Consider the following 13,085-nt stretch of genomic DNA (forward strand, 5'->3'; position numbering starts at 1 on the left):
ATGGCGTTTGTCTTCCCAAGTAACCGTTACGTTGCTGGAGCCCTGCTGTCCTGGGGATGGCCGAACACCTGCCTGCCCATGGGGAGCGGTGAGTGAATTCCTTCTTTGCTTGCATGTGTTGGGGTCTGCAGCGGGTCTGCAGACAAGTTAGTGGACTTCAAAGACTTAGCTGTGTACCTTTAAGACAGCCACAAATTGTCAGGTATGTAAACAGGGTGTGAAGAACCGGAACTTAGAACCACAGCATACGGGCACCTACAGCAACAGCAAATAGCAAGCAAGAAGAAGGACACAAAAACCTATCAGGGTCTGACACCTGTGCTGTCTAAGATATATAAATAGTTTGTATACACAATAAAGGCCATTTTGTCCGAACCCAGCCACGCAGACATAGCGTTTCTTTTAAGTCTGCCTCGACTTGCGTCACCACAGAAACTGCAGAAACATTCCAAGATGATACATATCTGGTAGGCTTCACTCATCTGTGAAGCAGGTATTTAGCAGGCCAGACCCTGTGTTTTCCACCTCTCCGTTCTTAGAGATTAAGAAATGAGCAAAAGAAAGCAAAAGCCAGAGCAAAAATAACAGTGAATAATCCATCTGAATGATTTGTAAATATTCCTATTTTAAGGTCTTCCTGTTGTCATGTTTTTGCACTTTTTGAAACTTCTATCGTGTCTTCATTTCAGAGGCACTGGCAGGAGCAGCTTTGCTAAAATATTCATAGGGGAACACTTTCAAACAAGTGAATTGCCTGGATTTACCCAGGAGACTCTCTAAGAGGAATTATGCTTAAACAACCTACAAGAAACCACACGTAAAACAAGAGAGGTGATTCTCCAAGCAGCCCCAGGACCCACTCCACGCAACTGAGCTGTGCACCCAAGGCAGTGCAAGGTGGCCACTCACGGCATTTCTCTTCGCCAACAATTTGTGAGCTACCAGTGCAATAGGCACTCTGTGAATAGTTTCAGATGAAGAGGCAGAGCAGAAACTGTGATGTGTTTGCAAATGTGCATTTTTTGCTAATTCACTGCCCAGTCCCTCTTCTCCCTAGTGGATGCTTCTGGATGTATTTTTTCATGCTGATTCCATCAGGGGGGAAATGCAGTAATTCCACAGTGTTTGTGTTAATTTGTTTGCTAGCTTACCACCCCTCTTGGACACCATCTGATTCCCACCTGCCCTCTCTAAATGTGTCACATATATTTGACCAGATTGCCAGTAATTGCAATGTAAAGGGAGAGAGCAGAGGTTACACCAGTACAAAAGGAGAAGGAGCAGGTGGAAACTGAGTTACATTTAGTACAGAGCTGTTGACTGCTTTCTGCTGTTGTCACTAGACCAAAAGCAAGTTGTACCATAAGTTAAAAGATGTTTATATCCTTGTTATGAACCTCTGACATCTGCTAGTGAACTCTCTGAGCCCCTGCTCAGGATCTGGTGGGGGACTGTTCCCCAGCTCCTACCCAGGTCTTGCCACTTGTGTTTCCTTGGACCTCTTGCCTAGTGAGATCCCAGCTGCCCCTGCTGACTGCAGAGGCTGGGATGAAAGAAAAATCAAAGGCAGGGCAATCTGAAATGTGTTTTTCAAATGCTTGTCTGACCTGTTGGAAGGCAAGAGAGCTTCCACCTCGTGGGAACAACCAATTTTAGCCCACAGAAAAGCATGTGCTGAGCACAGCAATCCCCAAGGAGGCTTCAAGGGAAAACAAAATCTGCGGGAGTGCAATCGGCCACTGTGAAGTGCCTTTCCTGCAAGACTCAGGCCAATCAATTTCTCAAGCATCAGCTTGTGTGAAATCGGTGCTGGGGAAAACTCTGAGTGGCTAGGTAAACAGGATTTTCCTGCAGTGCCAGCCTTTGCAGGCAGAGTTTTTCCTCCTGATGAGTTACAGCACTCTGCTTTGGGAGAAGGGTGCTTCTTTAGGCTGTCCTCCCCCTGCACAGCTGACTGTCGCGGCACACCACACACAGGGCAGACAGCGCTCTGCACCACCTTCCCATTCTTCCCAGCCACCATCATCCACATGCTTGCCATCTCTTATCTCTGGATGTATATCTGGACCTTATCTCTGTGGTCTCTGATCAACCCGGACCAAAAGCAAGCTGATTTTCCAGACTCATCGGGTCCTCTGCATCCACCAGGGGTAGAAACCGCTCAGTGACTCCTTTGTCATCCGAGAAGACACATTTGTCGGAAAGGCAGTGACTGTTACATCTGTTGGGCCAGGCACAGGGGATGGGTGTGCTGCCTTTATTGGCTGTTAATCTATTGAACCCTAAAACTGAGATGGAAAGCAACCTCACGCTCATTATATATACATATTTATTTATATATGGGGCAAAATTACTTCATCATCCCCAGTCTCTTTGGGTCTTGGATGGATAACCTGGATGTAGTCTATCCAGAATTTCCCAATGTCACAGCTCCACTGCCCCTAGCTAGCTTCCTGGCACAGCTCAAGGCAGAGTGGTGTAGAGTGGTGTAAAAGAGAAATCCCAGCAGCCCTACTTCCTTCAGCCCTGTGAATGCCAGTGTCTTCACTGCTCTCCATACCTGTTCTTCATGTACACTCAGTTGTGCAGACTTCCCTGCTCCCTCCCTCCTCTATGAAAGCAGTCTGGCAGGGAGCACACTCATCACTTCACCTTTAATTAATACCTGGTGCCTGAAAAGTACAGCGCTGGCTACCGTCTCTGAAGAGCCTACAGTCCTGCCAACAGGTTTATAGCTTACAGCTATGATTTAGGGGGAAGATGTGCACTCCAAGCAGCAACCTTAAAAGCCACATGGGGGCTGAAACAAAAGCAATGGTACTGTCAGCACAAATCACCTGGCACATGCTGTGGGCCAAATTCTCCGCAAGAGAGCCTGAACACTGCTACTGCTATATATCCTTGTAACAGCAGGCATTCCCTTAAGTAGAATCTCCAAAGGATCCTGGTGAAGCAAAACTACCCTGCAATTCAGGAGAAGGTGGGAGAAACTCAATCGGTTCTTCCCGTTTGAGCTTAGGCTTTAATTCTTCCAATCTTACCCAAGGAGAATCCTTTCTTGAAGTCATGCATTTTAAAGCACTGGGAGTCAGACGTCTGTGTCCTGTCCCAGAGCTTGCCTGCTGATCCAGCCATTCCCTAGTGCTTCAGGAGAATGAAGCAGTAACATCAACAAAAACAGAAAATTAAACTGACAAAAGGGAAAAGTTGATAAACAAGGAGGGAAAAAGCCTTCTTCCCAGGTGAGCTGGAGAAGTGAAGAAGCATGGGCTGGCTCAGGGGAAAGCTGTGTAACACAGACTTCCTCAGCTGCAATCCTTAGAAACTACACAGTCACATTTTAAAGAGGAAGGAGCATCTTGAAGAGGAATGTCTGCAGCTGAACTGCAAGTTTGTCATGAGCAAAAGTTGGTTATCAGCCTCATTTGGCAACAAAGGAGATTGCAATTTGTCTTTGGGCAATGTACTGCTCTAAAGGATCACTGAAAAGATGCTCAAGGCATAGCTCTGTGCAGCTTTACTGGATCCTGTGGGAGATTTTGGTGGATCTCTGGATCTGACAGGGCTTAGGTGGGAATAGGTGATTTCTTTCCTCATTGCACTACATCTCAAAGGTTAGCTTTAAACAGCTTTAAGCAATCTCCTTATTAGGTTTTAGCTGAGCAGTGATTTTGATGATCGCAGCCTCAGAGTAAGGTGCCGCTTCTTTTAAGAATTTCAACACAGCTGAATTTTGATTTAAATTGCTCATCTTACAGAGGAAAAACCCAGGCCAGATCTTCAGACCTTTCCACCAATGGGAGTGAAGTAGATACATTTTTTTTTAAAAAAATTCTGTCCTGATCTTTTTACACAGAGACCTTAGGGACATCTGCCAGAAAAAGGCAAGCAAATTTTCCAGTAAAACTTAGGTCTCCCTGGCCTTCTCCAGGTGAAAAGCAGACATAAGAAATCCTGGCTGCAGACACATTCACAAATATTTATTCTCCAACAGGAACTGTGCAAATTTTATTGTGTGTGTTTTATTACTTTCTTCTAAATATTTTGACAAATTCAAGGTGGATATGCAGACAATTTGTGCCAATGAGTTGGGTCTTGAAAGCCAGGGTTTGTAGACACTTAAGAGAAATAAAAAGGAAAGGAACAGCAAAACCAGCCATACAAATCCCCAGTTTCAGTAGGGAAATATTTGACTTGTTGTACAAGAAAATTTCTCTCCCATAAAGAACTTCATAGAGACCAGCAGAGAGAGCAGAAACACAGACTGTTAGGTTACAAGACTGGTGGTAGAAATCCATTCATCTTTAGAAATCATTTCCCTTCTTTCCAGATATAGAAAGTGCTCATTGGAACAGAATGATATGCACTGTACAGCAAACTAAACCTGGCTCAAGAAGGATGCTGGTCACAAGGAAAAAATGCTACATGCTTCGGCAGCAGTAACAAATCCATGGTTGTAACCCAGAAGAGCCACGGCTGCTAACACTAAAAAGCTGAAACTTGCATGGCTGTTGAGGAACAGGGATAGAAGGGGTTCCTGAGAAAAGTTAAACCCTCAGACGTCCCCTACTTCCCATCCCTCCACGAAGCCACCTTAATGACCTCTGTTTCTTGAGAAGGACAGAGGTCAAGGGAAAATTGTCTAATGCAGCATCCAGCTGAAGGAGGAAAGGCACAAGGTTAGTATCATAATTGCACTCAGTTATTTAGCTATAGATGAGTACACACCAGGTTTTAGGAATAATGCTCTGGGCTGGTTTCTCAGAGCCCCACTGTGCTCAGCAAAGCGGTCTTCAGCTCCATTCAGAGCCAGAAATACATGGAGATGTGAAGGCTGACACTGTTCTTTGTCAAGACATTGTTACACAGGCATTGTGAGAGCAAAACCAGGATAAAAGAGAATTATGCTTACAATGGAGCTACTTTGTTCCACTTTGTTCTGCACAAGCATAAGGTGGAGAAGAATAAAGACGCCCAAATGCTGGGTATTCTTGAATTTATGAATGCTTTCAAACAACGTAATTGAGGAGATCATTCAAAGAAGCTTCTTTCACTTAAATATGAACACCCAGGAGAGAGAAAGTAAAATTTGCAGAAGTGCCTACTACTAGTTCTGAGTGTCTTCATTAGTGATTGTCCTATCCCAGGTGCCTCACAGCTCCTCAGCAGATGTGAGCTCAAGGACCTTCAAGTACCACAAGTCACTAGTCTCTCTGAAATAGATAGAGACTTCAGCAATCACAAGAGCTGGCTTCACAGAGCTAGGAGGGAGTGTTACTATTATAGATCAGCAATTGCGCTTCACAAAGTCAATAATAATATATCTGTTAAATGCTGTTTGGCTCATGCTACTAGGCAGCTCTTCAACATCCTCTGTGCTGAGGTGTTTTCAGAAGGTAAACAACTCCTGCCCACCACAGCTTAGGCAAAGACTTTGGATGACTGTACCTCAGACACTTAAAAAGGATTTCCCACATTTTCACATGCCTATGGGAGTAATTTTCTGCCTGGAAAGGTTATGTCAGCACACGCGTCTCCATAGCAGGAGCACAGTGGAAGAGATCAATAAATGTAAGCGAGCAGGAGATCACAGCAAGAAGAGAGTGATCATTGGTACCTGCTCACTAGCCCAAGGCGCCATAACACAGTCATCACCTAAATGCCAAAGGTGACAAGCAACACTCCTTTTCCTCCTTTTTGACAAGAACTTTCCTCAGTCTACCTGAACTTGCTTATTGCCTTTTGCACTGCGGGACATCTTCTAGAGATGGAGACTGACCTAAGACTCACCTGAATGGAGTTTGGGTGAGGACACATGGTCCCAAGGGAAGCCAAAGAGGTCTGCCACTCCTTTGCAGGGGTCCACACTTCTCTGTGCCACTGTGGTGTTTAATAAACTTGATGTGGTTATATGGAAGAGGGATCAAAGACATGGGGGGGGCGGACACACCACCAAACCAAAAAAAACCCTAGGCACAAAATAGATTGCCAGAAGACAATATATAAAACAATATATAAAGCCAGGAATCAAGATATATAACCCTGCTAAAGGAACGCTAAGCAGTTAATTCATTAAAAAGTAAAGCGGGGGAGGGGGGAGGGGAATCTATGAAAATAAGTCCCATTCTTAATACCTTACTTAACATTACACTGTGCATTTGTACATTTACTTCTTGTTTCCCTTCTCTATACAGAAGAGCAAAAGCAAAGGTTTCTCAAACCTTTATGATAAATTGTACGTAGTTAGGGCAGGTAAGGTATTTACAAGTTGCTGTTAATAGAAATGTTTCTCCAAGACAGTGTAATTACCAGGCAGTTTGGGTGCCTGAAAATGGAGCTGTTAAAAAAAGATGGGGAAAAAAGCCAGAGGAGGAACTAAAAGATAAATTCACAGGGATATATGTAAAAGCAAGTGGCTTTCAGTCCAAACTGGTGTCTCAGCTCTCTTTACACAAACCAACAAGCATATTATGACAGGGCAGTATAACCAAGGAAAGCAAGAAATACCTGTATTAATGGGAATAACTAACAGCAATAAAAGGTTACAGGGTGTGGAGGATATCCCTATCCCTTATTTGAGGGCATTTTTATTGAGAAAGGCACTTGAGTTGCAACCTCAGCCAAACAAAATGGGACTTATATACACATTTAAGGTTAAGTATATCCTTAAGTGTTTTGCCAATTGCAGTCCCTAGGCGATTAACAAGCTACCTTTGAGATGCCTCAGAGCAGTGCTGGGGGCTGCTTTTTCAGAGATGCCAGCTGCGGGTCAGACGTACCACAGTGGGGCTCCCCACGTGGGGTAATTGCAGAAAGAGTCAGCCATACAACCTGACCAAGCTCCAAGCCCAACGAGCAGCTCCTTCAATCCTAAATCCCATAATGATCATCACAGATAGCATTCCTCCCATTTCACCCCTTGAGGAGGCTGCCTTTCAGCAGAGAGGGAAAGTAGCCACTGTGTATTTTGCACCTTGTGAAGGTGGCTGCAAGGCAGAGTTTACAGCGAGCACACTGGTGATTATATTCCTGACATGCTCCAACATTCCGCCGATGGAGTCCTACTAGACAAATTAACAAGTAACATCTTTACATCATGTATACGTGGATTTCTCTTTCAAACTGTGGTCCACCTGTGCAGATTCATTTGATTCAGAGACTGTCTGACTCCATTCCCAATACATGTCATTTGAAGGTCGATCGTTTTAAAAAAAAAAAAAAGCGGCGATATTTAGTGGCTGTGGAGCAAATAATTTGCTCTTGCCATTCTTTGCAAATGGATGCACTACTTGCCTCACCTGGGCACACTGGTGTGAAGGCGTTAACACTTGCAAAGTGCTTTAAAAGCCCTCAGACACAAGTGCAACATCTTCCTCCGAGATAAGCCACAAAGCCAAGCTGCTCAAACACCCTGTTTACTGCTGTTGCAGCCAGATTCAATGTGGAAGCAAGAGTCACCCCAATTAGGGGATTGTAATTGATGCTTTTGTGGCCAAAATGCCTCAGTTCACTATAAAAGTGACCACCTTATGACAAAACCTGTGCTTGTAAGTTAAACAGAGCCTAGGAATGTATCCTGTACTGGGACAACATTCTCTCTCCAGACCCTGGGAATGTTTTAGTCCAGGCCAGCTAACACTTTGCTGGCTTGAAAAAAAAAAAACAACAAAACAAACAAACAGAGAATGACAAATAACTGTTTTTTAAAGTTTCTTACAGAAAAAATTAATTGCAAACAAATCAAAACAAGACTACACAATGCTGTATGGAAAATAAATAGTCCAAAATTACAAGTAGTGCAATTTTTATAAACATAGCAAAAAGAATAACCTAACCCTGGCGAAACTCTTGTGGGTTTTACGATGTTAAGAAACACTAACATGAGTCAGATGTTTTAGGTTAAATAGCGTTAAAGCTGCTGGTGTTGAAGGAAGTGTGACCCCGAGTGTCCCCACGTGTGGGAATTGCAGCATCTTCAGGGCACAGCCTATCTTCTGCAATCTCTAACATAAAGTTGCATCGTTACAAATACTGTAAGTGCATATACTTAATTTATAACCTTATTTCCAGGCAAACACTATAAAAAATTTAATCTACTTTGTATATTCAGTGGTTAGCTAAACCAGCCTGATTTTGTACTGTGGCTGATGCTGGCCATTCAGATGGAAAATTCATTCTTTCTGCCCCTCTCACCTGTGCCCATTTCTTTTGATCCTTCTCCCCATTAGTCTCATTTTCTATTATCTTAGGCTAAAACCTGCACTTAAATAACTGTCCAAGTTGATCTGTCCTGCTACATCCCCATCAGCATCATTTGCTGGTAACTCATTATTTAATCTTTACGTTTAAGAGCAGTCCTTTTACTGCTACCATTTTACAATGTCTACAGATTTGAAGAATCGGTCAGCAACGTGCAGGCGAGCAGAGGTTATCTTTATTCAGCAGCGCTGGGTGCTTAGTTTGGATTCTTAATAATGCTAAAGGGAGAGATTGTGGCCAAGTTAGATTTGTTTCTTGCCCTATTTTTGCTCTTTGTTGTTTAATTAAATGGTTCATTTTTTTCCCATTTACCCACTTGCTTGAGGTCTATAAGGAGTATGTAATTGACAATCTATTCCTAATACTGTACTCACTTGTTGTATTACTTTGGCACAAAAGTGTGAGCCTCTATCAGAAGGGATTGTTGCTGGTACCCCAAAACAGGGAATAATCTCATTCAACAATCCCTTTGTTACCTCTCTTGCTTTATTTGTTTGACAAGGAAAAGCTTCTGGCCAACCTGAAAACGTATCAGTCATAACTAATAAATATCGGTACCCCCCTTTTCTTGGGAGTTCAGAAAAATCAACTTGCCACTGTTGTCCTGGATAATTTACTAATGTTCACTAGTTTTATTCTATTTGTTACATTGGGATTATTACATAAACACACTTCGCATTGCTGAGTCACCTGCTTTATTGTAGTGTACAAGTTTCGCCCTATTAATTTTTGATTTAGACTTTTATATAATGTGTCAGCTCCCCAGTGAGTCTTATTATGTTCTGTTAGGGCTGTGGTCCATGTTAAATTGGATGGCACCACTATATGGCCATCTGTCAAATAAGCCCACTTATTTCATTTTATTTTACCATTCATGTCCTGAATTAGCTTTAGGTCTTCTTTAGAATAGTTTGGCTCCTGATCTGTACTTACAGTTTGGATTTTACTGTCTGGTATTAAGGATAATTCCTCCTTTCCCACTTTCTCTGCTGCTTGTCTAGCCTCTTGGTCGGCGAGGCGATTTCCAATCTCCAAATTAGTGCCTCCTTTCTGGTGTCCCCAGCAGTGTATAATAGCAATTTTTTCAGGACCTTTCACTGCTTCCAACAGCTTTAAAATTTCTTCTGCATGTTTTATCTGTTTTCCTTGTGCTGTTAATAATCCTTGTTCTTTCCAAATTGCTCCATGTGCGTGGATTACTCCAAATGCATACTTAGAGTCTGTCCAAATATTTATCTTTTTCCCTTTTGCCAGTTCCAATGCTCGAGTAAGGGCAATGATTTCTGCTTTCTGAGCAGAAGTTCCTGGAGGTAAAGGTTTAGATTCAGTTACCTGTCATACGGTTGTGATTGCATATCATGCTTTACGCTGTGCTTGTTTCACAAAACTGCTCCCGTCTGTATACCATGAATCATCGGCGTCCTCCAGCAGTTCCTCTTTCAGGTCCGGCCTGCTAGAATATACGACTTTATGGTCTCAATACAGTCATGTGTCACCAGCTCACTTGGGGTCTCACTGAGGAAAGAAGCTGGATTTATAATATTAGTAACTATGATTTTAATATCATCTTTTTCTGCTCATATAGCTTGATATCTCAAAAGTCTCTGAGGTGAGAGCCAATGATTTCCCTTCTGTTCCAAAACCTCCGAAACAGTGTGAGAGACTAGCACTGTTATTTTCTGCCCCATTGTGAACTTTTGGGCTTCCTGAATATTGACAATGACTGCTGCAACATCCCAGCCATCCCTTGTTTACTTCATCCAATTGCCTGGAGAAATAAGCTGCTGCCCATTTATGTGGTCCCAATTTTTGTGCCAGCACTCCTAAGGCTATTCCTTGCCTTTCATAAGAGAATAGCCAAAATGGTTTTGTGACATCTGGTAGTCCCAAGGCAGGGGCTCTCATTAATTCTCATTTAAGTTGCTTAAAGGCGCTTCACGCTTCTCCATTCAAAATTAATTTTGACTGATTTGTTTTCATTAGTTCCTATAATGGTTTTACCATTATTCCATAATTATATATCCAAAGTCGACACCAACCTGTCATACCCAAAAAGGTTCTCGATTCCTTTACCGCCTGAGGTTCTGGAGTTTGGCAAATTGCTTCTTTTCGCTCAGTTCCAAGTTCACGTTGTCTTCCCTATATCTCACGTCCCAAGTAGATCACACATTGTTGAACCAACTGAACTTTCTGTTGAGAAACTTGATACCCACTTAATCCCAAAAAAATTAAGAAGGCTTACAGTCCATTGTATGCAACTCTCTCTATTTTCTGTAGCAATCAATAAATCATCTACATACTGTAATAGGATTCCTTCTTTGTCAGGTGATTCCCAATTCTCAAGTTCTTTTGCCAGTTGGTTTCCAAAAATCATAGGGCTGTTCTTAAACTCTTGAGGTAATACTGTCCAGGTAAATTGTGTCTTCCTACCTGAGTCAGGGTTTTCCCATTCAAAGGCAAATAGATTTTGACTTTCTGTAGCTAGTTAGGCAAAAGAAGGCATCCTTCAAGTCCAGTACAGTAAACCAAACTTGACTATTCTTTAAGTATAAGGGTTTGCTACTACAGGATGTATATCTTCAATGTTTTTATTTATGGCCCTCAAATCCTGAACTAGCCTATGGCTTTTTCCATCTGCCTTTTTTATTGGCAATATGGGTGTATTGTACTCTGATTCACATTCACTTAATTGATAAATTTTTACAGCACGGACTATTATTTCCTTAATCCCTTTTCTGTCTTCTAACCTCAGAGGATATTGTTTAACCTTAACGGGCCTTTCTCCTGGCTTCAGTTTAATAATTATTGGAGCTGCGTTTTTAGCCTTTCCAGGAACTTCAGTAGCCCGAATTCCTGGAAATACTTGATCTAAAATTTCTGGAGGTATCTCTCTTTTAGATGCGGTTTGTATTAATGCTAGACTTAAAACATTAACTAATTGTTCTTCTCCTGTTCTTAATTCCATTTTCCCTTTTTCAAAGACAATTTCTGCTTCTAATTGTTCTAACAAATCTTGACCTAATAAGGATTTTGGAGATCCAGGTAGATACAGAAACTTATGTATCCCTATCTGTTTTCCCAATGTATATTTCAGTAGTTTTAAGAAAAAGGCTTTTTCTTGTTGGCCAGTAGCTCCTACCACAGTTACAAATTCTTTATCTTCTGGTATTAATTTTTGGTTCAACACTGAATAAGAGGCTCCTGTATCTATCAAAAATTCCATTTCCTGCTCCATATTCCCTAGCTTTACTTTAACCAGGGGATCCACTAAGTTAGACTCCCCCAGTCCTTTTCATTGTTCAGAGGTAATGCTGGCTATCACAGGCGGGGCTCCAGGCCTAGGACACTACCCTTTCCAATGACCTATTTCTTTACAATAGGCACATTGATTTGATTTTATGAGCGGCTGAAGTCCTCCCCATCTACCAGCTCCTCAACCTCCATCTCGAAGGGGCCCTTCCTGCTTTCTTAATGCCGCTACTGTGGCTGCAGCACTAGTTTCTCCCAACTTTTGCCTTTCATCCCCTTCTCGATTTCTAAATACTCTCCAGGCCTCCTCGACTAGTCTTTCCAAATCTCTTATACCTGGTTCCTTCAATTTCTGGAGTTTCCGCCTTATATCTTGTCCTAGAAATAATGAAACCAGTTGTTGTTTGCCCCCCTCAGAGGAAGGATCTAAAGTGGTGTATTTTTGCATAGCTGTTCTCAATTAGTCAAGAAATTCTGTGGGGGTTTCAGATTGTCCTTGTTTTATCATATACAGTCTTGACCAATTAACCAACTTTGGTATCGCATTTTCCAAAGCAACTCTTATCCACTCCTGATATCTTTTCAATAATCTATAATAGTTTTCATCATTATAATCCCAGTTTGGGTCTATTCTTGGTACATGGACTTCTACTGTACCTGGCAGAGCTCCTGTCATTGTTTGAATCTGCACCTGTGTTCGAGCAGTTTTAATCACCAGTTGCTTTTCTGTTTCTGATAATGCATCCAGCATTATATCAGTATCTTTCCAGTCTGGATCGAAATTCTTTATGATTAACTCAAATCTTTTAGCAATTGCTTCTGGATTATCTCGATACCCTTTTACTGCTTCCTTCCAGGAATCCAAATCATTTGTCTTAAAGGGTATCTTTACTCTGGCAGGACCATTAGTTCCCATAGCTTGCCATAAGGGGGCTTGAACTATCATCCCAGCCTTGTTTCAGGTGTGAGCAGTTATTGGAGTAAATTCCTTTTTGCTTACTTCCCCACTCGCCCCTTCAGCTCCCATTTCTCTACCTGCATCATCATCTGTTCGAGCCAGAGGTAGGGGTGAAACAAAATCTTCTATCCTTTCCTCTGGTTCATTTAATTTCAAACATCTTTGCCCAATACTACATGCTGAACAACATCTCGTCATTCTCCCTACATCACCCCCCCTCTGTTCCTTTTCCATTGCTAATATTAAAGGATCTTGTGGAGCTAGGTTAATACCACACTCTTTTTGCCACTCTGGGTGATTTCTCAGAGTGAAAAACATCAGTATACATCACTTCATCCCATTTTTCCTCTCACCTCAAGAACAACATTAACTGCGATAAAACATTATAATTCAGTGTCCCTTTTAAGGGCCATTTCTCTCCATCCCCTAACTTATACAGGGCCACCACCACTGATTGCAGTACTTAACCAAAGTTCCCTTATTCACACTTCCTCCAGGTTGCCCTCCTATTTCCTTCCAATGACTTAGAACACATCCCAGCGGACTCTTTCTTACTATTCCACCACTTTGTTTTCCCCCCATATTATCTCTGCTATCCCAGCCACAGACCACTAATTTC

Source organism: Falco cherrug, chromosome 3, assembly GCF_023634085.1.
Source record: "Falco cherrug isolate bFalChe1 chromosome 3, bFalChe1.pri, whole genome shotgun sequence".
Classification (NCBI taxonomy): domain Eukaryota; kingdom Metazoa; phylum Chordata; class Aves; order Falconiformes; family Falconidae; genus Falco; species Falco cherrug.